The 26,069-nt window shown below is 41.9% G+C and overlaps 1 protein-coding gene and 1 long non-coding RNA gene across 2 annotated transcripts in view; both read left to right on the top strand.

Annotated features, from left to right (window-relative positions):
- The window catches only part of brsk2a (BR serine/threonine kinase 2a), a 512,190-nt gene that overhangs the window by 219,312 nt on the left and 266,809 nt on the right, over positions 1-26,069 (top strand). The gene's annotated exons all lie outside the window — the stretch shown is intronic.
- Positions 24,624-25,607, top strand: LOC112218401. The gene is made up of 2 exons (XR_002948618.1): positions 24,624-24,709; positions 25,210-25,607. It is a non-coding gene; the product is annotated as an uncharacterized LOC112218401 (long non-coding RNA).

The following is a 26,069-nucleotide window of genomic DNA, read 5'->3' as shown; positions in this document are numbered from 1 at the left end:
ACAACTGAATAGTTTGTGTTTTGGGAACCTATCTCTTGTCATATCCCTACAATGTTCCCACACCACATCCTAATGAAACATTCTGGGAACCTTTTAAAGAACAGTCAAAATGTGTTCTGGGAACATTCTTATTGTATTAGGTTGTCACACAGCTAGGAGTGGTGGGTGCGGAGTCAGGCGCAGAGAGCAGAGGATTCATAGAAAACTGACTTTATTTTGGAAAATGGGTAAGTGGTCAACGCCAACACAACAGGCGAACAAAATATGACCGACCAAAAACGGGATACTAAAAGAACATACTACATGCAACCATCCACAGACAAACAGAAAACAAGCCCGCACAAAAGCAGGCGGGCCTGACCGGCTTAAATAGCCCTAAAACAAATCTCAAACAAGGAACAGGTGAAATCAATACAGAAATAACAAACAGAGAAGGAAAAGGGATCGATGGCAGCTAGTAGACCGGTGACAACGACTGCCGAGCGCCGCCCGAACAGGCAGGGGAGCCACCTTTGGTGGAAGTCGTGACATAGGTTATGTAAGGGGTGTGTATTTGGTGGCAGGGAAGGTAGACGCAGGAGAGCAGAACTTAATAAGAAATACAAAGTATGGGCACAATAACCCGACGCGCACCAGTCAAACATAATGTACACAAGCACTTACAATAAACAATACCACACAAAGACATGGGGGGGAACAGAGGGTTAAATACACAACACATAATGAGGGAAATGAGAAGCAGGTGTGTGGGGAAAACGAGACAAAACAAATGGAAAGTGAAAAATGATTCAGCGATGGCCCTCGATGTCCAGAGGGGGCTGAGGAACCTCTCGTACCTCAGACTCCTGGAGCAGGCCAGCCACCACCGGCCTGAGGAGAGACACATGGAACGAGGGGTTAATGCGGTAATCGGGGGGAAGCTGTAACCTGTAACAAACCTTGATCACTCTCCTCAGGACTTTAAATGGCCCCACAAACCGCGGACCCAGCTTCCTACAGGGCAGGCGGAGGGGCAGGTTTCAGGTCGAGAGCCAGACCCGGTCCCCAGGTGTTCGCGCTACGGTGCGCTGAAAGGTGAACGTGGGCGTCCCATGTTTCCTCCACGCGCCGGAACCAGTCATCCACCACAGGAGCCTCGGTCTGACTCTGATGCCAATGCTAAGGAGCCAGAACCGGCTGATACCCCAATACACACTGGAAGGGGGAGAGGTTAGTGGAGGAGTGGCAGAGCAAGTTCTGGGCCATCTCTACCCAGGCCACTGGCAATAGGACCTCAGAAACCTACCCACATCCTGGTTAACTCTCTCCACCTGCCCGTTACTCTCGGGGTGAAAACCTGAGGTAAGGCTGACCGAGATCCCCAGACGTTCCATGAATGCCCTCCAGACCCTCGAAGTGAACTGGGGACCCCGATCAGACACTATATCCTCAGGCACCCCGTAGTGCCGGAAGACTGTGTAAACAAGGCCTCCACAGTCTGTAGGGCCGTAGGGAGACCGGGCAGAGGAAGGAAATGGCAGGACTTAGAGAAACGATCCACAACAATCAGGATCGTAGTGTTTCCCTGTGATGGGGGAAGATCAGTCAGGAAATCAATTGACAGGTGTGACCATACCGTTGTGGAATGGGTAAGGGGTGTAGCTTACCACTGGGCAGGTGCCTAGGAGCCTTACACTGGGCGCACACCGAGCAGGAGGAAACATAAACCCTCATGTCCTTAGCCAAAGTGGGCCACCAGTACTTCCCAGTCAGACAAGGCACCGTCCAACTAATGCCTGGATGACCAGAGGAGGGTGACGTGTGGGCCCAATAGATCAACCGGTCACGGACAGCAGACGGAACATACAGATGCCCAGTGGGACACTGGAGTGGAGCAGGCTCTGCACGCAACTCCTGCTCAAAGTCCACTTCCAGCTCCCACACTACCAGCACCACCAGGCAGGAGGCCAGGAGAATGGGGGTGGGATCCATGGGCCACTCCTCTGTGTCATACAGACGGGACAGTGCGTCTACCTTCACATTCTGGGAGCCTGGTCTGTAAGAAAGGGTGAACACAAAACGGGTGAAAAACATGGCCCACCTTGCCTGGCGAGGGTTCAGTCTCCTCGCCGCCCGGATGTATTCCAGATTGCGGTGGTCAGTCCAGATGAGAAAAGTGTGTTTAGCCCCCTCAAGCCAATGTCTCCACGCCTTCAGAGCCTTTTACGACAGCCAACAGCTCCCGGTTCCCCACGTCATAGTTTCGCTCCGTCGGGCTGAGCTTCCTCGAGAAGAAGGCACAGGGGCGGAGCTTCGGTGGCGTGGCAGAGCACTGAGAGAGCACGGCTCCTATCCCAGCCTCGGACGCATCCAAACACCGCCCGAACAAGGAGAGGCATCGACTTCGGTAGAAGTCGTGACAGGTTAATGTTTTTTGCACCCTAAAAGAAAAAATAAAGAAAAATAAATATTGTAGAATCATCCGCACAACTGGACAGTTTTTGTGTTTTGGGAACATATATTTTGTAATGTCCCCACAATATTCCCACCAGACTGTTCCCACAACCTAATGAAACATTCTGGGAAACTTTAAAGTACAGAGGAAATGTGTTCTGGGAAAATTCTTCTAGCATTAGGTGAATATTTTTTGCACCCTAAAAGAAACATTGTAGAATCATCCACACAACTGGACAGTTTTTGTGTTTTGGGCACATATATTTTAAAATGTTCCCACAATGTTCCCACCAGACTGTTTGCACAACTTAATGAAAAATTATGGTAATCTTTAAAGAACAAGTTAATAAATGTGTTCTAGGAACTTGCGACATCAAGCAAATGTTTTATTAAAATATTCTATAATCATCAGCACGACAATTGTTGTGTTATGAGAACATGTGCCTCAACCTAACAAATGTTCTGGGAACATTCGCGGGAACATTCGCAGAACCAGTTTTGGTTTGCTGGGGAGATACTCAGGTGGGCGGGGCACGTGTGTTGCTACAAACGTGCACACACACACACACACAAACACACGTATGATTGACAGCACACTACTGTATAAGCATGTCAAGAATCCATCTCTGCTCTGCTCATATGACACGTGAATAGACATTAGTATGATCTATTAAAACCCATGATCACAATCATCATATTGATTTACTCCAATGATCAATATGATATCAATATGATTTACTCCCCACTCCAATGTTTGCTCTGAGCAGTCGTGTGTGTGTTCAGGTGTGTGTAGGTGTGCATGTGTGAGTGTGTGTGTGTGTGTATATCTATGTGTGTAGCGTGCGTGTGTATGATCTTACCCATATAAAACACTGAACAAAAGTAGTTAAACACATACACACACACACACACACCCTCTCTTTCTTTAACGACTGCTCATGAAACGGCGGGGTGACACATATGGTACTACACTGTAGGGCCATAGATGAGGGAAGATGTGTTGTGAGTGATCAATACGGCGTCAGGAGCCGTTATCAAAGTAGTGACTGCAGTATTTTCTCTGTTGATGTGCTCTGAAAGAGAGTGGAGAGAGGAGTAGGACAATATACAATATATATACAAAAGTATGAAATTAGTGGATTCGGCTATTTCAGCCACACATCTGGAAGTCTAACGGACGGATCTGGGTTTGACGGATGCCAGGGGAACGCTACCTACAAGCCTATCGAACACCTTTAGGATAAATTGGAACACAGACTGGGAGACAGGCCTAATCGCCCAACATCAGTGCCCGACCTCACTAATGCTCTTGTGGCTGAATGGAAGCAAGTCCCCGCAGCAATGTTCCAACATCTAGTGGAAAGCCTTCCCAGAAGAGTGGAGACTGTTATAGCAGCAAAGGGGGGTACCAACTCCATATTAATGCCCATGATTTTGGAATGAGATGTTCGACGAGCAGGTGTCCACATACTTTTGGTCATGTGGTGTACCATATTGAATGGTGTAGCGACCTTAATACAGTGGGGCAAAAAAGTATTTGGTCAGCCACCAATTGTGCAAGTTCTCCCACTTAAAAAGATGAGAGAGGCATGTAATTTTCATCATAGGTACACTTCAACTATGACAGACAAAATGAGAATTTATTTTCCAGAAAATCACATTTTTAATGAATTTAATTTAATTTATTTGCAAATTATGGTGGAAAATAAGTATTTGGTCAATAACAAAAGTGCTTCTGTTCGATTTTCATTCTTAAATTTCCTCTTCAGTCTTTGAATGATTACGAGCTTGTGGCAATAGCTCTAATCATGGATGAAAGTTTATATAACACCAGATGTATGGTGTTTCCTCAATGCTTTCAATGCTTTCATTGCAATCCACTGAGTACTTTTCTCAGCCTAGCAGACTGTACTGTATTCTGTCTGCGTCCCAAATGCACCCTGTTCCCTATGGGCCCGGTTCCGACCAGAGTTAAGCGCGGGTAAGTGGAACGTAATTCACTTTTCATGCATCTCTCTCTCTCTCTCTCTCTCTCTCTCTCTCTCTCGATAGCACGATAGCACGATAGCACGATTCCGGCTGAGAGAGTCGGGGCACTTCGGCTGACGTCATGTGGCCCAAGTCTGGGCAGACTTCGGCAGTATTACTTATGGCTAGGATGCGGGGATTGAGCTCGGCCCAATTCCGGTGTGAGTTATCTGGCCCAAATGTAATACTTGGGGTTCGTGCCGATTGGGGCTACTCTCTGGCAGATGATTATACCGGCTGCTTTATATAATTTCATTATTTTCTTATATAACAATTCATTATTTATTTTTCCATATTTCTCATTATTTCTGTGATCAAAAAATACAATTAACATTTAAATGAAATCCTTTAAGAGTCATGTGTGGTATTGTATTTAGATACTTTGTGCAAGGCAGTTGATCAGCATTAAATCCAAACATCCACTAGGTCAAACTGCTTAATGATGTCCTTTAACACACCCACTGAGCCTGAATGAGGCTCCTCCCCATTTCTGTCTTTCGTAAAAATCCATTGTGCAGTTCAAGTCCCCGCCGACCACCAGCATCTCCTCAGGCGCTACCTGTGAGAGTTCCTGTCTAAAACACCCAAATAGAGGTCCCCTCTCTCTCCCTGTGTATGGCGCATACACAATTATAAAGACAAAACCGCTGTTAATTTCTACTTTTACTACAAGCAGTCTACCCCTACACATCCGCTTTGAGGAGCAAATTTGTACAGACAGACCAGGTACAAAAATGACTTCCACCTCTGCATTAACATTTGTCCCATGGCTCAGCACACTTCCACCAGTACCCAATCGACTTCATTCACCAAATCAATATGCATCTCCTGCAGAAACAACACCTGTACTTTTTTTGTTTTACATATTCACCCAACACATTCCTCTTTCCCGTATCTCTGGCGCCGTTTATATTATTAGGCGAGCCTACCCGAAGAGTCTCCATAAGTCGGAGAAAAGCCATCAAGGTAAGAGACCAATAGCAAAGCTCAAAAAGCACCAGTGCCAGAAATAAACTATTAATCTAAACAACATCTGAAGGTAGACCTTTACGCACTGTTGTGACCCACTTCACCAACTGTTTCCTGGGTGAGAGAACACCATACCCCTCATTTTTCATAGCGTGTTTTATTGATCTTACAAACTTTACTGGATCGCAAAAAAAAAAGCCTCAAGATGAACTTTTTCCCGTTAGTCTCATTCATGAACCTTGACTGTTCCCTCACCTTATACTTTGACCCCTCTGCCTGACTGGCTGTCAGCTTTGGACCTATTGAGGAGGAGTCTGAAAATAAATCCTCCTCATCGTCCTCTTCCTCACCTTCCTCTTCCTCATCTCCATCTCCCATCCTGACCAACTGCTCTTTCTCTCTAGTCGGGGCCTCCCCCCAGCACCAGGCAAAGTTTTCTTAATGACTTTGACAACACCAGCCTCTCCCCTCCCGACTCCTTTCTTCTCCCACTTTTTCTTCTTCTGCATGACACCGTCCTCCACCCCCCTTAGTCGCTTACCCTTCCTCACTATCCTCTCTTCATCCTCTAGCATAACCTGACTTTGCCCAGCCTCATCTACACCACCATCTGTAGCCTGAGTAGACACAGCCTCATCTACACCACCATCTCAAGCATGACTAGTCCCAGCCTAATCTACACCGCCATCCATAGCATGACTAGACCCAGCCTCATCTACCCCACCATCTGTTGCCTTACTAGGCCCAGACTCAGCTGCCTGCGTCTCATGGCCCCCTGCACTTTGACCTCGATGTCCTCAACTGGCACTTGTACCCTCACCTGGTCTGTGGCCTTTATGTAGGCACGCAAAGCTCTTATGCCCCAAATCCGGATGCTCAAAGCACTGTAGACTATCTGTGCTGGCAAATCCTGCCTAGAGCTCCTCCGCATGCCTCACTTTAAAATGCACATGTATCTGTTGCTCATTGTTAGTCAGAAACATGAACACTTGCCTCTGGAACGAAACAACTTGTTTGACGGCATCTGACTAAAAACCTGCAGACAGTATACGAAACCTACTAGCAAACTTACCAAAACGACTCAGATCGTCTCTAATAAACAGTGGCAAATTTGCAACTACCACCCTGGTCGAGGGGGTAGAAAGAGGAGAAATTGGCACCAACACACCCCGTACAAATATTCCACTAGTAATAAGCCTACACATCAAATATGCTCTTTTCATGAACACAACTACAGCTTTGTTCATTCAGCTCCTACTTGTTCGCCGACAGCGAGTTGAACCTCCTCCACCTTAATTCCATTCTTAGGAACACACCTGAATCCATGCCGACAGCATCTCCTCCACGCTAGGCTGCGAAGCCATCGCGCACACCACATCTTCCAAACCCCAGGAAACTCTGTCCTCTTCCTCCCTAACTTTGAAAAAAAAACAGTGGGTACCACTAAAACAGTACATTAACCCTCCACCATAGAAAATAAAAATTGAAAGAAAAGAAGGAAAGAATCAAGAAAATAAGTTAGGACAGAGCCCTCCACACCAAACACTCAATCTCCAAAAAACGCCCAGCATGCACTGCAAGAGAGAGAGAGAGTTGCATTGTGATGGTGGTGGCTAGTCGTAGATGATTTAGCCATGAGAGCCAGCAGCACCCTATTCGCAGATCCAGAACTACCAACAAACAAGAAACCTCTACCCTCCATCCATATTTTTCCCTCCTCTCTCCCTTACCATATTTTCAAAACAGATCTGATCCACAGAATGTATGCATAGAAAAATAGAAAACATGCAGACGTGTTGTCACTTTGACAGAGAGCAAAGAACCATTGAACCATTGAAGTGAACCACAAGCTCACCTTCTATAAACTGTGTCGTGACGTTGTATTAGTTAATGTGACGACTGTTGCTCATCGAATGATTAAAGTTTCTAATTGCGTGATTAACTGAATCAAGCAATTATTAACTCATTAACCTGGGGCACCATGGGAAAACTAGTTTGTATTGAGTTTCTATTTCCCAAATGAACTCAAAGAATATCAGAATATTATATATATATTATATAATATATATAGATTTTACAACAGCCGCTAATTAACCAGTTACCACTACCATCTCGTTCTGAACGTCGTATAGTCCGGTCTCACCAATGAGTTCGTACCACACCAATCTTAGTTGAATATTTATTTACAAAAAAATCTAAAATGATGATAAAAGATACACATAGACAAAACACATTATAGGTTATTGATTACAACATAGTATAATGGGCCAACGCACTATGGCGCGTGGTACCCAAAATGGGGATTTCAAAGAGAGAGAGAGAAAAAAGAAAGTACACGAGAGAAATATACATTTGGGTGAATTTGTCAGCTATGCTATTCTAACCCTAGCCTTGCCCCATACTGCCGCTCTTATGGGTCAGATTATAATGATGTAATTACGTGGGGAAGTTATCTGTGGATCCTCCGCGTGGACCGTTCAGGCTGCTCGATGATGCACTTCTGTGGCACGCCTTTCTGGTCGTCCCCACGATGTCAGTGTCCTTTTGGCTTAGGAGTCTGTTCCCTCACCCTTGCTATGGAAGGGGTCTTCTGAGGACAGACAGCTCTGTAGCTCAGAGCTCACAGCATAGGAATGGGATTGGATGCTAAGGGGGTTCGGCTTCAATTCACCTGCTTAGACACAGCTACTCATCCCTAGCTTGGGTAGGAAAATATTTCTTTGTCTTCAAACTTGTGTTGCGTTCTGGGTTCGTTGACTTTTTAGAACTTGGCTGCAGCTTGGGTCACGTAGTCTTCCTTGGAAATTCTTTACTCTCAGGTTTTATAACCTTGGGTCAGAAGTGGGCGTAACCGCCTTTAGGGCAATTCTCTGGGCGTACCCAGTTAAGAGCAAGGTCTAGGTTTTTCTCAAATCTGATTTTAGACAACTAACTTAACATTTCATCTTTACCAAAACATTCCCTTTGATTTGGACATTTTCCACACAACGTACAATGTATAAACATCAAACATCTACTAGGAAAACTCTTAACGTTACGTTTTCATAATAACGTAATCTATTAACCTTTAATAACAAAACAAAAATGACATACATTTTCATATACCATCTATCGTCATGACCACCATTGTGGCTGACGAAAATCATTGTTCCAAAGTCCCTTTAGTTCATGTGTAATTTTCTGAGGCTGGTTCTCCATAGCAACAGGACAAAGTAATTTGTCTGTGGCCTGAGATTTACCAGGGGCGTGAGGGGTCATAAAACCCCCACATCTTCAGACCCCTAGATCTCTCCTCCTCTGTTGGGGTTGAGAGATAATCTGTAGGGTTGTGGTCTCCTGTAACCTGACCTGATCAGGACAGTAATGACAGCTGTCACTTTCTCTTACCTTCTGATCTTCAGATATGTTGCTGTTTCATCCAGCAAGGTGTCCTTCCTATAGCTGTCCTCTCTTCATACATTATAGTGAAAGTTCTAGTCTGGGCCAGAGTGCAAATTACACTGTGACATTTGCAAAATAAAAAAATACCATTATTCACAGGACCTCCTATGTGCATTTTTTATGGGTCTAATTGTAAAGATGTAAATGAACTGTATTTTTTAAATGACCTTTTAATTTGGTATTAACACAACTAGTCATGATGTCTTCATCTTATAGTCAAACAAATCTCTTCAAAAAGTAGGCTAACTGTGCATGTTTGATCCATGTTTCTCAAACATCAAATTTGGAAGTTGTTGCAAATGTCATATTTCAAAGTGTTTAAAGGTTAAGCTTAGGCATTAACTCCGAAATTTTACGGTTAGGCATTAACTCATAATGGTTAAGGTAAGGGTTAAGGTTTTGCAAAGGTTTAAAACAAAAATCTCCAAAGCAATTTCATGTGGCTGAATTCGAACTTGCAACCTTTGGAATCAGAGGCAAATGCTTTTGGCCCTCCCTGTCCACAACACCCTAGAAAAACCGAAAGCTACTTGAAGGTAACAGCGCTCACTGTTGCCCATAGTGTCCGGTTTCCACATCATTTCCCGACATCCTCAGACATGGATGGACTTCGAGTACTGACTTGTATCATGGGTGACCTGGCTGGTTGATCCACTCCAAAATAATTCTAGCATTCAAACAGTACACTGTGCACTCGTGCCAATAGATAAATTCAATAAAGAGATATCCTTAACAAAACACCAAAAAGTGTCATGATTGTCATTTGGTCTCCACTAGAGGGATGAATTCCCGCTTTAGGTCCTACAGAGATCATAGCAGTGCTGTTGGCATTTTTCATTCTGCGGGCAGATCAGACAATTTGGGATTTTTTTCACAGATGATTTGGAAACGGTCATCTTTCTGCTTTGTATGCGTTTGCCTACCTCATATTAAAAGCACCACTTTGTTGATTGTATTAAAAGCACCTCTTTGTGTCATTATTCACACACAAATTCCCCTCCTAGCTGGGCATGAGAGATTAAGTGCGCCTACAGTATATAAGTGGTCTCAATGAAATAGAGTAGGCTGCCTATGCATGAGCGGAGAATCACGTGGCAGTAATTTTTCCAAGGATTATGATTATATGAATAGGCTATATAGTTTACTACAGTTTCTATACAAATTAATAATGGAAATAAGTGAAGGGCACGCAGCCAAAGAAAAGTCACAATGCATGCATACCATTGTGTGCAAGTGTTGCGCATTTTCCTTTTCAATAAATATTGATTACCCATTTATTTGTCACTGCCTACAAATCGTCCCGCTCCTAAAAGGTAGGCTCAATTAGAAAGTGCAAGTGTCCACTCTCATCATTCTTGCTGCTACAAGTTCTGTAGCCTTACCTCTCTTAGGTGTGAGAGATCAGTTGCACGTATGGTCTCAATTAAATAGAGTCGGCTCAGACTATAGCCACATGCATAGGCGGAGAAGCACGTGGCAGTTATCGTTCCAAGGAAATTGACTTCCTAAATATGATTAGGCTATAGTTTACTACATTGCCTAGAAATAAGTATTGATCACTCATATTTGACTCAAAAAAGTCCTGCTCCTATAAGATAATATGCTAAACATAGCTCAAGAGAAAGTACAATTGCGAACTCTCTCCAACTCTGCTCTCTGCAAACTATGTCTAGCCTATTAGCTGAAATAGCCCAGTAATACCAATAAACTAATACAGTGGACTACATGAGAATCTCTGGTAATCTAACCAATGTTTTATATGGTTCAGTTTGTAGAGCATGCCACTTGCAACACCAGGATTGTGGGCTCGATTCTTACGGGAACCAGTAAGAATGCAAATGTATGCACTCACTACTTACTTTAAGTTGCTCTGCTAAATTACTTAAGTGTAAAAATGTAATTTTTGTGCATTTTGATATTGCCTGTAGGACACAACATTTATTCGACCATGGCTGGCAAGTGAGCTGCATCACATACGCCTAAAATAACATTTTGAGTTTGCGGTTGGGTTCAAGACCCGTTCTTGCGGTAGTGGGTGGAAGTCAAACAGAAAGCCAGCTGGTGCGGGCAGTTGCAGTATGAAAAGCTGCAAGTGCAGGTGGGAGCGCAGCGCAAACCACTACTCTTCACTCTCTCTTCAACCTGAATTAATTGATTTGTCTTGCTAACAAAAGGACATTTTTTGTAGAAAGTTGGAAAACCAGAAAAGGGGCTGAGATACTGGACGGTCCTAGGCTAAGAAGTGCAGCCACATTGGTGTCTTTGTTTTTAAACCATAAGACAGAGGTGGGGGTGTTAGTTTATTTTAATATTTACCACTGTAGTAGTAAAAATACAATTTTAAACAGATCGGAGAATGGTGAGATTTGCATTATTTAGAGACTCCACAATAGTTGTACTTTGTTGCATTTAGGGGTACTCATGTCTCATTCAGGGACTCTGTGACCCTCCTGGGCCCCCGTAATTCTCACTCTGGTCTGGGTTCCAGGCTCACATGCAGCGCATACTAACAACATACACATTTAGAGCCCAATCCCGATTTAGGAATTTATGCCTTTCCTTTGCATGTCTTTCCTACACACTTCTCAATATTTGGTATTCAGACTTAACTTATTCAGTTGTGTAAAGCACTCTGCAGGTGTGGCTACCTTGTGTGCTCTGAATGCATTTCATTAAACTGCTGAAAACCCTCCCACTTGCTGGCCAATCAATTTTCCTCGTGGAGTTTTTATTCAATGGGGTTTATTCAATTCTGTACATTCATCTTAAACCACCCCTTTAAATAAGGTGTACCTTTCAGATATAATTTCTTGAAAGAAAGAAATCTATGTGTTACAGCACCAACTGGTAGATAATACAATTCTCTAATTTTGTAGATTATTTAATGTAATGATATTACATTACTGAGTTTGGCTAATCCAAAGTTATGTTACTCATTACAATTGTGGACAGGTAACTAGTAACTGTAAATTATTACATTTTGAAGGTAACCTACCGAACCCTGTGTGTGCGTGTGCTCACTCAGTTGTGTGTTTGTGTGTGTGTGTTCTCTCTCAGATGTGTCTCAGCTTGTCTTTAATCATGTCTCAGATAGAAAAAAGTCATTGGGAGCAGCTCTTTTTCTTGCTCTCTCCCCCCTTTCCCCACACTGTTTCTCTCTGTTTATCTTTCTCTCTGTCCAAACTTTCTCATCTCTCCATCTGAGTTTAAATTGAATCTCCTGTTTGGTAATTAAAGCTAATGAAGACAGATTGAGAAAAGAGACAAAACCAATATCCCCAAACACACTCTATGCCAGGCAGCAATTAACTTTAAATTAAGGACAGCCAAGATGAGGGGAGTGGAAGATGGTAAAACAGCCAGCTTCCTCTCTATGACTGCGTCCCAAATAGTTCCGGCCCATATGGCTCCGGTCAAAAGTAGTGAAGGGCAATTCCATGATAACGGAATTACACTGAGACTCATATTTTTCACTTTAACATATACACCAGACAAACACTATTGATTTAAAAATGTATGCACAAGGACTGCTTTTAACAATTTCCACATAACATTTTACAAAATGCATTTACAGGAAGAACAGTGCAGATACAAAGTTTGGTAACATAATAAAGCTGAGGGAGATATTACCTTAATTCTGTGACCAAATGTATTGTTATTTTGAGGGGGTACGTCAGCTTTAATATTGCAGATAGCATGTGGCTTCTATCAGTGTAATTGTCTGCATCAATTCCAATCCCCCATATATTTCTGTAATTATATATTATTTCAAATATTTGTTTTATAATTTTCCCCTAACATCACTCCCATAATTGGAGTAAACTAATTCAATATATTTTACCCTAACCCTGCCACCCCTCCCCTAATTGGAATAAACTAATCGACAATAATACTTAGGCTTCCACTTCCAGCATATACAGTTGAAGTCGGAAGTTTACATACACCTTAGCCAAATACATTCAAACTCAGTTTTTCCCAATTCCTGACATTTAATCCTAGTAAAAAGTCCCTGTAAAAAGTCCCTGTTTAGGTCAGTTAGGATCACCACTTTATTTTAAGAATGTGAAATGTCAGAATAATAGTAGATAGTAGAATGATTTCAGCTTTTATTTCTTTCATCATATTCCCAGTGGGTCAGAAGTTTACATACACTCAATTAGTATGTGGTAGCATTGCCATTAAAATGTTTAACTTGGGTCAGATGTTTCGGATAGCCTTCTGCAAGCTTCCCACAATAAGTTGGGTGAATTTTGGCCCATTCCTGCTGACAGAGCTGGTATAATTGAGTCAGGAGTATAGGCCTCCTTGCTCACACACGCTTTTCATTTCTGCCCACAAATGTTCTACAGGAGGACATTTCTCCAAAAAGTACAAACCGTAGTCTGGCTTTTTTTAATGTTGGTTTTGGAGCAGTGGCTTCTTCCTTGCTGAGCGGCCTTTCAGGTTGTCGATATAGGACTATTTTTACTGTGGATATAGATACTTTGGTACCGGTTTCCTCCAGCATCTTCACAAGGTCCTTTGCTGTTGTTCTGGGATTGATTCGCACTTTTCGCACCGAAGTACATTTCTAGGAGACAGAACCCATTTCCTTCCTGACCGGTATGACGGCTGTATGTCCCATGGTGTTTATACTTGCGTACTATTGTTTGTACTGATGAACATGGTACCTTCAGGCATTTGGAAATTGCTCCCAAGGATGAACCAGACAATGTTTTTTCTGAGGTCTTCGCTGATTTCTTTTTATTTTCTCATGATGTCAAGCAAAGAGGCACTGCGTTGAAGGTAGGCCGTGATATACATCCATGGGTACACCTCCAATTAACTCAAATGATGTCAATTAGCCTATCAGATGCTTCTAAAGCCATGACATCATCTTCTGGAATTTTACAAGCTGTTTAAAGGCACAGTCAACTTAGTGTATGTAAACTTCTGACCCACTGGAATTGTGATACAGTGAATTATAAGTGAAATAATCTGTCTGTAAACAATTGTTGGAAAAATGACTTGTGTCATGCACAAAGTAGATGTTTTTAACCGACTTGCCAAAACTATAGTTTGTTAACAAGAAATTTGTGGAGTGGTTGAAAAACGAGTTTTTATGACTCCAACCTGAGTGTATGTAAACTTCTGACTTCAACTGTACATACTATGTACATTTCATGGACAGTATATTTTACATGAGTCATGCATTGTTTGTTTTTAGTTGCAGCCTCAACCCCTCCCATCTGCTGTATCTCTGAAGAACATCCCATATTGATTTCTAGCTGCCATATACAGTGCCTTGCGAAAGTATTCGGCCCCCTTGAACTTTGCGACCTTTTGCCACATTTCAGGCTTCAAACATAAAGAAATAAAACTGTATTTTTTTGTGAGGAATCAACAACAAGTGGACACAATCATGAAGTGGAACGACATTTATTGGATATTTCAAACTTTTTTAACAAATCAAAAACTGAAAAATTGGGCGTGCAAAATTATTCAGCCCCCTTAAGTTAATACTTTGTAGCGCCACCTTTTGCTGCGATTACAGCTGTAAGTCGCTTGGGGTATGTCTCTATCAGTTTTGCACATCGAGAGACTGACATTTTTTCCCATTCCTCCTTGCAAAACAGCTCGAGCTCAGTGAGGTTGGATGGAGAGCATTTGTGAACAGCAGTTTTCAGTTCTTTCCACAGATTCTCGATTGGATTCAGGTCTGGACTTTGACTTGGCCATTCTAACACCTGGATATGTTTATTTTTGAACCATTCCATTGTAGATTTTGCTTTATGTTTTGGATCATTGTCTTGTTGGACGACAAATCTCCGTCCCAGTCTCAGGTCTTTTGCAGACTCCATCAGGTTTTCTTCCAGAATGGTCCTGTATTTGGCTCCATCCATCTTCCCATCAATTTTAACCATCTTCCCTGTCCCTGCTGAAGAAAAGCAGGCCCAAACCATGATGCTGCCACCACCATGTTTGACAGTGGGGATGGTGTGTTCAGGGTGATGAGCTGTGTTGCTTTTACGCCAAACATAACGTTTTGCATTGTTGCCAAAAAGTTCAATTTTGGTTTCATCTGACCAGAGCACCTTCTTCCACATGTTTGGTGTGTCTCCCAGGTGGCTTGTGGCAATCTTTAAACGACACTTTTTATGGATATCTTTAAGAAATAGCTTTCTTCTTGCCACTCTTCCATAAAGGCCAGATTTGTGCAATATACGACTGATTGTTGTCCTATGGACAGAGTCTCCCACCTCAGCTGTAGATCTCTGCAGTTCATCCAGAGTGATCATGGGCCTCTTGGCTGCATCTCTGATCAGTCTTCTCCTTGTATGAGCTGAAAGTTTAGAGGGACGGCCAGGTCTTGGTAGATTTGCAGTGGTCTGATACTCCTTCCATTTCAATATTATCGCTTGCACAGTGCTCCTTGGGATGTTTAAAGCTTGGGAAATCTTTTTGTATCCAAATCCGGCTTTAAACTTCTTCACAACAGTATCTCGGACCTGCCTGGTGTGTTCCTTGTTCTTCATGATGCTCTCTGCGCTTTTAACGGACCTCTGAGACTATCACAGTGCAGATGCATTTATACGGAGACTTGATTACACACAGGTGGATTGTATTTATCATCATTAGTCATTTAGGTCAACATTGGATCATTCAGAGATCCTCACTGAACTTCTGGAGAGAGTTTGCTGCACTGAAAGTAAAGGGGCTGAATAATTTTGCACGCCCAATTTTTCAGTTTTTGATTTGTTAAAAAAGTTTGGAATATCCAATAAATGTCGTTCCACTTCATGATTGTGTCCCACTTGTTGTTGATTCTTCACAAAAAATACATTTTTATATCTTTATGTTTGAAGCCTGAAATGTGGCAAAAGGTCGCAAAGTTCAAGGGGGCCGAATACTTTCGCAAGGCACTGTACCTAGGTGTCTAGTTAGACTGTAAACTCTCCTTCCAGACCCACATCAAACATCTCCAATCCAAAGTTAAATCTAGAATTGGCTTCCTATTTTGCAACAAAGCATCCTTCACTCATGCTGCCAAACATACCCTTGTAAAACTGACCATCCTACCAATCCTCGACTTCGTCATTTACAAAATAGCCTCCAATACCCTACTCAACAAATTGGATGCAGTTTATCACAGTGCAATCCGTTTTGTCACCAAAGCCCCATATACTACCCACCATTGCGACCTGTACGCTCGCGTTGGCTGGCCCTCGCTTCATACTCGTCGCCAAACCCACTGGCTCCATGTCATCTACAAGACCCTGCTAGGTAAAGTTCCCCCTTATCTCAGTTCGCTGGTCACGATAGCATCACCCACCTGTAGCACGCGCTCCAGCAGGTATATCTCTCTGGTCACCCCCAAAACCAATTATTTCTTTGGCCGCCTCTCCTTCCAGTACTCTGCTGCCAATGACTGGAACGAACTACAAAAATCTCTGAAACTGGAAACACTTATCTCCCTCACTAGCTTTAAGCACCAACTGTCAGAGCAGCTCACAGATTACTGCACCTGTACATAGCCCACCTGTAATTTAGCCCAAACAACTACCTCTTTCCCTACTGTGTTTATTTTATTTATTTATTTATTTTGCTCCTTTGCACACCCTTATTTGTATTTCTACTTTGCACATTCTTCCACTGCAAATCTACCATTCCAGTGTTTTACTTGCTATATTGTATTTACTTTGCCACCATGGCCTTTTTTTGCCTTTACCTCCCTTATCTCACCTCATTTGCTCACATCGTATATAGACTTGTTTATACTGTATTATTGACTGTATGTTTGTTTTACTCCATGTGTAACTCTGTGTCGTTGTATGTGTTGAACTGCTTTGCTTTATCTTGGCCAGGTCACAATTGTAAATGAGAACATGTTCTCAACTTGCCTACCTGGTTAAATAAAGGTGAAATAAAAAAATAAAATAAAAAAATTGGGGCGGTAAGCACATTGAAGTGGGTCTAGGGTGACAGGTAAGGTGGAGGTGATATTATCCTTGACTAGTCTCTCAAAGCACTTCATGATGACAGAAGTGAGTGCTACGGGGTGATAGTCATTAAGTTCAGTTACCGTTGCCTTCTTGAGTACAGGAACAATGGTGGCCATCTTGAAGCATGTGGGGACAGCAGACTGGGATAGGGAGAGATTGAATATATCTGTAAACACACCTGCCAGCTGGTCTGCTCATGCTCTGAGGACGCGGCTAGGGATGCCGTCTGGGCCGGCAGCCTTGTGAGGGTTAACACGTTTAAATGTCTTACTCACGTCAGCCATGGCGAAGGAGAGCCCAAAGTCCTTGGTAGCGGGCCGCATCGGTGCCACTGTATTGTCCTCAAAGCGTTCAAAGAAGGTGTTTAGTTTTTCTGGAAGCAAGACGTCGGTGTCCTTGATGTGGCTGGTTTTCCTTTTGTAGTCCGTGAGTCTGTAGTCCCTGCCACATACGTCTTGTGTCTGAGCCATTGAATTGCGATTCCACTTTGTCTCTATACTTGCTTTTCACTTGTTTGATTGTCTTGCAGGGAGAATAACTACTCTGTTTGTATTCGGCCATATTCCCATTCGCCTTTCCATTGTTAAATGTGGTGGTTCGCACAATGCCGGCATCTATCCATGGTTTCTGGTTAGGGTAGGTTTTAATAGTCACAGTAGGTGCAACATCTCCTATACACTTCCTTATAAACTCCCTCACCGAATCAGCATATATGTCGATATTATTCTCTGTGGTACTACCCAGAACATTCCCAGTCTACAAAACAATCTTGAAGCTTGGATTCCGATTGGTCAGACCAGCGTTGAATAGTCCTTAGCACGGGTACATCCGGTTTGAGTTTCTGCCTATAGGAATGGAGTAGCAAAATGGAGTCGTGGTCAGATTTGCAGAAAGGTGGACGGGGGAGGGCCAGTGATCTAGTGTTTTTCCAGCGCATATGCTACAGTCAATATGCTGATGTTCTCAAATTTGCTTTGTTAAAATCCAGTTTGCATAAATTAAAATTCAGTTTGCATAAATTCCAGTGAAGTTGTGGTTTCGGGGGATGTACACGGATGTGACAATAACCGAGGAGAATTCCCTTGGGAGATACTACCGTCTGCATTTGATTGTGAGGAATTCTAGGTCAGGTGAACAAAAGGACTTGAGTTCCTGTATGTTGTTGCAATTACACCATGAGTCGTTAATCATGAAACATACACCCCTGCCCGTCTTCTTCCCGGAGAGAAGTTTATTCTTGTCGGCGCGACGCACAAAGAATCCAGGTGGGTGTATCGACTCCGACAGCATATCCTGAGAGAGCCATGTTTCTGTGAAACCTTTTATGTTACAATTCCTGATGTCTCTATGGAAAGCAACCCTTGCCCTAATTTCATCTACCTTGTTGTCTAGAGACTGGACATTAGCGAGTAATATAATCGGAAGTGTTGGGTGATGTGCGTGCCTCTGAAGTCTGACCAGAAGACCGCTCCGTCTATCTCTTCTCTGGCGGCATTGTTTTGGGTCAGCCTCTGGAATCAGTTCAAATGCCCTGGGTGGTTCGGATAAATCATCCGCTTCGGAAAAGTCATATTCCTGGTTGTAGTGCTGGTAAGTTGACGTCGCTCTGATATTCAATAGTTCTTCCCAGCTGAATGTTATAACACTGAAGATTTTTTTTTAAACTCTATACTGCAAAATGTCCTAAAGACTAGGAGCGAGGCAGCCCTCTCTGTCAGTGTCATCTTTTTATTTTTGGAGACAATAATGAGGACCAAACAACGTTACAAAACACATTTCTATGTGTCCTAACAGATGAGGATTTTTAACCTCACTTCTCAGCCTTAAATGTGTCCACTCATGTCGCCGAATTGCTAGCTTTTCAGTGGTGCAACTGAAAGTTTTAGGAGGGCGGTCACGTGTGTTTATGAGACAGAGGTCCAGGTTCTAGTCACAGTGTGAGTGGAAGCGGGAGGACGTTTACGGCTAATGAAGTGCAATTACTTCCACCACACTTTTGTTCTTCCATTCTAATATTCGTAACAGCTCAATTTTCCCCAAATGTTTTACACATTTTACATGAAACACTCAATGTTTGTGTAACACTGTGACCATTGTGAGCTACCCAGTAAGGGCTTGGGAAGTGAGTAGAAAAACTATTGGGTGAATATTGAAATGGCAGAGGCAGTGAGAGTTTGAGACTGGATGGAAGCTATCTGTGTGAACGGTGAAAGGGCAGAGGAAGAGGGAAGCCGAGATAGTAGTGGAAGCGCCTGTGGAAGAAACTTCCTGCAGACACCACTGTGATCTCAATGGCTTTAATTTCATGAAACTATGTGTAATGGCATTGTTTGCGTGTGTCAAGAGCTGCAACGCTACTTGGTTTTTCACGCTCAACAGTTTCCCGTGTTTATCAAGAATGGTCCACCAGCCAACTTGCCACAACTGTGGGAAGCATTGGAGTCAACATGGGGCAGCATCCCTGTGCAACTCAATATTAGGAAGATGTTTCTAATGTTTTGTACACTCAGTGTATATCTCCCCAATGTTTCAGTAGGATCAGTGTAGAGCATAAACTGCATTTTGCTCCTTTGTAGGTGATGAGCAGCGTCAACACACAAAATCTGCACGTTTGCGTTTCTTACTTTTTGCCCTGTGTTTGCCTACTTTTCTACTCGGGTTGTCATGATACCAGAAGTATCATGGCAAGCAAAAAAACATGAAGCAGACTTGAATTATTGAGGAAAACAGTCCTGATGTTGGAAACAAAGAGTCTTATGTTGTCACAGAGCCTTTTTGCCATTGAAAATCAATGGCGTAATATCACAATACTAGTATTTTGACAACCCTACTTTCTACCACTACATTCCTGAGTAGGATTCTACAATATTTGCTATAAATCTGCTAAAATATCTAGCTTGCTGAATGTTCAATAATTCATATGTAAAGCTTGTCTAACAAACCACAGACAGACAGTAGCAGTAGAAGTCAGACAGAGTAAGTGGTGTCTGGGGAATGCTTCTAGTTTGTCGACTGTATGAAGTCTATCACAGGATCATCAATAGGCATTCTGCTAGACTGACTGGACTGTTAGACTGCTATAATGTTGATTGATCTGTTGCTCATCTTCTCCTTGGGATGTGTGTGTATTTGTGTGTGTATGTGTCTGTGTGTGTGTGTGTGTGTCTGTGTATGTGTCTGTCCGTCTGTGTGCGCGTGTATGTTCATTTGTGCGTGTGTGTGTGAGTATATCTGTTTCTGTGGGTATGTATGGGTGAGTGTGTGTGTGGGGGGTTAACATGTGTGTGTGTGTGTGTGTGTGTGTGTGTGTGTGTGTGTGTGTGCATGTGTGCGCGTGTGCTTGTTTATGCTGTCTGGTGCGATTGGTGCTCGGCTGGATAATTAAAGAATCCTAATTGCATATTCACGAGTATGGTAATTAGGAATTCCTTTTGCTTATTCACATTCAGAGGCATTAAAAATAGATCAAACTGCAAACCCTGCCACTACAGGCCTCCTGCTCCCTCTGTTATGACTGCATCTCTCCATCCTAACTCAATCTCTCTTTCCATCCATTCATCTCTTTAATTCCCGTTATCCAGTTGTCTACTAATGCCTCCATCTTGTCTTATTTCCAGCCCCCACATTCCCTCTGTTCTTCTGTCTCTCTCTCTCTCTCTCTCTTGTCTCTCTCCTTCCGGCGTCCCCATTCCATTTTTTAGGAGAACATTCCGTCTGACAGTGCCTGTCTCAGTCCTCTCTGTCTCCTGGCCCCAGTCAGGACCAATTCTGATAACCAGGAAATTGTACAGCCTCAATTTCTAGTGCCCACAACTGTACTCTTTCATATTTTTGTTTCAAATTAAATTACACACATCTGCTCACACTCTTACAAATTTGTCACTTGATCACATGCCCTGTCAAGTAGCTGCCAATCCCCTCACCTTTAAACGGCCAATTCCCCCTCTCTGTCTCTGTTCTCCCCCTCTCTCTGATCTTTGGTTGGCATGTTTCAGGCGCACGCCCCATGCAGCACCCAGTCAGCAAAGCCTGAGAAACTTCTCTCTATGCACTGTCACTGCAACTTGAACTTCCTGAGAAAGAGAGAGGAGACATGGCTCTCAACGGAAGAAAAAGAAAATATTGGGAAAATCCTAGGAGGAGTTGTTGTGACAGGGTAGGAACCATAGTGTTGGTCAGTGTTTTCCAGGGGACCCTCATTCCTCATTACATTTGAATAAATTTTTCTCTACAGTCTATGATTCATGTAACATTTACGCTTCACCTATTCAGAACATGCCGTTGCACAAACAACATGCTGATCTAGGCACTGGTATTAGGCTATTTTAGCTAGCCAAGCTAACATTTGCTCTGGCTCACTTCATTTAGCTAGCCAGTTAACTAACGATTATTAGTGTTAACACAAACGTTTTGGGCACAACTTGCTATGAAAATACTAACTAAGTAGCTTTCTACAGAGAGTAAGATACACAAACAAATAGAATAATATAGATATTTAGATTAAGAAGCAGTGTGGAAAGCAGTATCGTTTTCACCAACATCTTGTTCCATCTGTTGCATTGACCATGTACGCCAAGTGGTTGAGCAAGTTCACTGCTTGACTGACAGGGGTCAGGGTTTGTTGTATGGGAAGCATACTCAAGTATCAAACAAAGTCAATTATAATGCTGCGTTCATGAAATATGGTAAATCCGTAAATACGAGCATATACGACTCGGAAAAATACACTTGAACCCCCTCCAACTTGTAATTACTAGTGGGAAACTGGTCTATCATTCCTGTGCTTCGACTTCTCCCACATGCTGACGTCTAAGGAAATTACCTTGATGACAGCATTTTCAACAATTAAATGCAACAACAAAAATACAGTATTTTATAAAAACAAACAAGCTATTTATGTCACGTTCTGACCTTAGTTCTTTTGTTATGTCTTTGTTTTAGTATGGTCAGGGCATGAGTTGAGTGGGTTGTCTATGTTTGTTTTTCTATGAGTTGGTATTTCTGTGTTTGGCCTGGTATGGTTCTCAATCAGAGGCAGCTGTCAATCGTTGTCCCTGATTGAGAACCATACTTAGGCAGCCTGTTTTCACCCTTGATTTGTGGGTGATACTTTTCTGTGTCTTTGTGTTCCACATGGAACTGTTTCGGTTTTTGTTATTTCACGGTGTTATTTTGTATTTTTCAGTGTTCTATTAAAAATAATCATGAACACGTACCACGCTGCGCATTGGTCCTCCGATCCTTCCTACTACTCCTCGTCAGAGGAGGAAGAAGACCATTGCAATGTATATGTTTTGTGAACACTATAATTTGTTTATGAGCATGAAAGCTGTACTTTACGTTTATGGTTCACACATCTCGTTTGCCACTAGCCGATCGGCATTTTCAATTTGTTCAAAGCATGTGAATGCAAACAACTTGTTGCCCCATGTAGCAAAAAAACTGACATTTCATGCTGCATTTCAAAATATGGCAGATTTACAGCAATAAGGATATTGCACATGTCAACATCACAATTTCAATATGAATTCAATTAATCGTGCAGCCCTAAGCGGGCGTCAGTTAAATAAGTAGCCTATGTAGGCTACCTGCAGGCTACAGCAAATCTCGTGTGAATTCTTATGTGGATTATAATAAATTGACAATATTTGTGTATTTTTCATTAGGGAAAATCTGTTTTTTTAATCAATTGTTTTATGATACAGTATTATACAAGTCAAAAGATTGGACATACCTACTCATTCAAGGGTTTTTCTTTATTTTTCTATTTTCTACATTGTAGAATAAAACTATGAAAAAACATGTATGGAATCATGTAGTAACCAAAAAACTGTTAAAGAAATCAAAATATATTTAGTACTTTAGATTCTTCAAAGTAGCCACCCTTTGCCTTGATGACAGCTTTGCACACTCTTAGCATTCTCTCCACCAGCTTCACCTGGACTGCTTTTCTAAAAGTCTTGAAGGAGTTCCCACATATGCTAAGCACTTGTTGGCTGCTTTTCCTTTACTCTGTAGTCCAACTCAACCCAAAACATCTCAATTGGGTTGAGGTCTGGTGATTGTGGAGGCCAGGTCATCTGATGCAGCATTCCCTCAGTCTCCTTATTGGTCAAATAGCCCTTACACAGCCTGGAGGTGTGTTGGGTCATTGTCATGTTGAAAAAAAAAGATTGTCCCGCTAAGCACAAACCAGATGGGATGGCGTATCGCTGCAGAATGCTGTGGTAGCCATGCTGGTTAAGTGTGCCTTGAATTCTAAATAAATCACAGACAATGTCACCAGCAAAGCACCTCTACACCATCACACATCGTCCTGCATGCTTCACAGTGGGAATCACACATGCTCTGCACCTACTCTGCATCTCTCGAATACACGGCGGTCGGAACCAAAATTCTCAAATTTGGATTCATCAGACCAACTTACAGATTTCCACCAATCTAATTTCCATTGCTCGTGTTTCTTGGCCCAAGCAAGTCTCTTCTTATTATTGGTGTCCTTTAGTAGTGGTTTCTTTGCAGCAATTTGACAATGAAGGCCTGATTCCCATAGTCTCCTCTGAACAGTTGATATTGAGATGTGTCTGTTACTTTAACTCTGTGAAGAATTTATTTGGGCTGCAATTTCTGAGGCTGGTAACTCTAATGAACTTATCCTCTGCAGCAGAGGTAACTCTGGGAATTCCTTTCCTATGGCGGTCCTCATAAGAGCCAGTTTCATCATAGCGCTTGACGGTTTTTATGACTGCACTTGAAGAAACGTTCAAATTTCTTTAAATTTTCCGGGTTGATTGACCTTCATGTCCTAAAGTAATGATGGACTGTCATTTCTTTTTGCTTATTTGAGCTGTTCTTGCCGTAATATGGACTTAGTCTTTTACCAAATAGGGCTATGTTCTGTATATCACCCCTACCTTGTCATAACACAACTGATTGGCTCAAAGGCATTAAGAAGGAAAGAAATTCCACAAATTTACTTTTAAAAAGGCACACCTGTTAATTGAAATGCATTCCAGGTGAATATCTCATGAAGCTGGTGGCAGTTAGCCTAGTGGTTCCTAGGCTGTCATTGAAAATAAGGATTTGTTCTTAACTGACTTGCCTAGTAATATAAAAGCTGGTTGAGAGAATGCCAAGGCAAAGTGTGGCTACTTGGAAGAATCTCAAATAAAAAATATTGCTTGATTTGTTTAACACTTTTTTGGTTATTACATGATTCCAAATGTGTTATTTCATAGTTTTGATGTCTAAACTATTATTCTAAAAAAAACTTGAATGTGTAGGTGTGTCCAAACTTTTGACCAGTACTCTGTTTGAGACAAGCAATAGGCAAACATAGATTAATGGTTAAGTTAGTTCCTGTGTGATCCAGTGGGTACAGCTCCTGACAATGGCACACATATGCAAGACTTGGCATGGGTTTTAAAATGGTCCACTAATGCCCTTTTAATTTTTGGAAGAGCTAGTACTTTTCTGGTTACTCTCTGTGGGCTGTACTTGTACTCTTACTCAAGTAATTTTTGAAGGAAGTAACTTACTTTTTTCTCCTTTACATTTGACCAAATCACTTTAGTTACATAGATGTATATTAATCATATCGTCACTGTCGAATTAAAACCACCTATGCAAAGTTGTGATTTTCTTTTTTTACATGATACTATTGGTTCCCCTTAGGTTTGTATTACATTTTGCAACCCCTTAACCAATCAAATGTATTCAAAATAACTTGTCATCAAAACTCTTTAAGTCCATTGGCTCTCTAAGTTGTCCGTCAAATCCAGTTTTATCTCCACCATGACTTTTGAAGTGAAGCTCATATCTTTTGTTCTTGGCTTCTTAGCAAGACGCAATCAGAGGTAAGTCACACTTTAATTACCTTCTGCCTTTGTAATATTATATATGACTGGAGAAATAAAAGTATTTCCAAAATATAATTATGTTGTTATCGTGTTTTGAGGACAAGTGCAAATCAAATGGCTAGTTAGCTAGCTTTGGCTAACCCAGAATCTGAGAGATAATGTTTACTGTTTTTAGCTCTCCATATAATCTCTGTTTGTTGCCCAACTAGCCAATTTGTCATTGGCATAAAGAATTAATAGATTAATCAGATGTGTGTGGAAATAGCTGCAGTGTCAACCATGTAGCTAGCTAACGTTAGCTAGATCAATGGGTCAGTCCACTGTAGCATTTTCCCACACATTGCTCTCACTCTCTCTCTCTGTCTGTGTGTGTGTAAATGTCATTCTGTTTTTATGACAAAGTATAAGCACGTTTGTCAAATAATCAGTGTATCATCTAAATAAGCTTTTTGTGTTATATAGAAATCTAGATTTTTTTTTGTCTGTCTTATTTACAGCTTGCAGCGGCACAACCGAGGGGGGAGGAGAATGGACCAGCCAAGAAATGAAAATACCCTTCAGAGTGGAAAAGAGAGGTTCGGAAGAGAAGGAGAATGGAATCTAAATCTGGTTTTGTCTAGAAGGGATACAGCTTTTGTAAAAAATAATAATAATACTTTTCGTTGCAGGTTAGGAAAATTAACATAGCAAGTTACGAGGAGTAGGTTAAACGGGTTAGGGTTAGCAAAAATGTACATAAATCATTTTTAGACATCAATTTAATCCATGTTGAAATGTGTCTGATTTGCATACTAGTAACATGATTGATGGTGACATTTCAATATTGGTTGTTTGACTGTTGTAACACTTACCTGTTCATTCTGAGTGAAAAATTAAAGATCGGACTTGGTGTAAATATTTTTAGTAAGCATTTCCCATCACATGTACTTGAAATTATATTATGAAATACATTTTCATTAATGCTATTGCAATTGGAAAATTATTTCATTGTCTCGAGTACCATACACCTTTTTATGAAATTGTGCACATTGATAGACATTAAGTCAATGTTACTCTTCAATAACACAGACCCCAAGACAAATCAGGGGGAGAAAAATAGGTTTATTCAAAGAGGACAAATCATAGAAAGAGGTAGAAGATGTTCATTCTCCCCTGTCCTCAGTGATTCTCTTCACAGCACAAAGGTACAGGATGTAGTTTTATAACCCAACCCTAGCCTATGGTTGACCAATTAGAATTCCTTGCAATAAAACAAGTATCCTTGCCAAATAACAAGTATCCTATTTCAGCCTTTAATACTCAATGTATAGACAAATTCATCCCATGTCTCTGACCCATTGATCTTTCATTTCATATT

Source organism: Oncorhynchus tshawytscha, linkage group LG19 (genome assembly GCF_018296145.1).
Source record: "Oncorhynchus tshawytscha isolate Ot180627B linkage group LG19, Otsh_v2.0, whole genome shotgun sequence".
NCBI classification, from domain to species: Eukaryota; Metazoa; Chordata; class Actinopteri; order Salmoniformes; family Salmonidae; genus Oncorhynchus; species Oncorhynchus tshawytscha.
The sequence above is the reverse complement of the archived record's forward strand: the minus strand, read 5'-3'. Positions and strand labels throughout refer to the sequence as shown.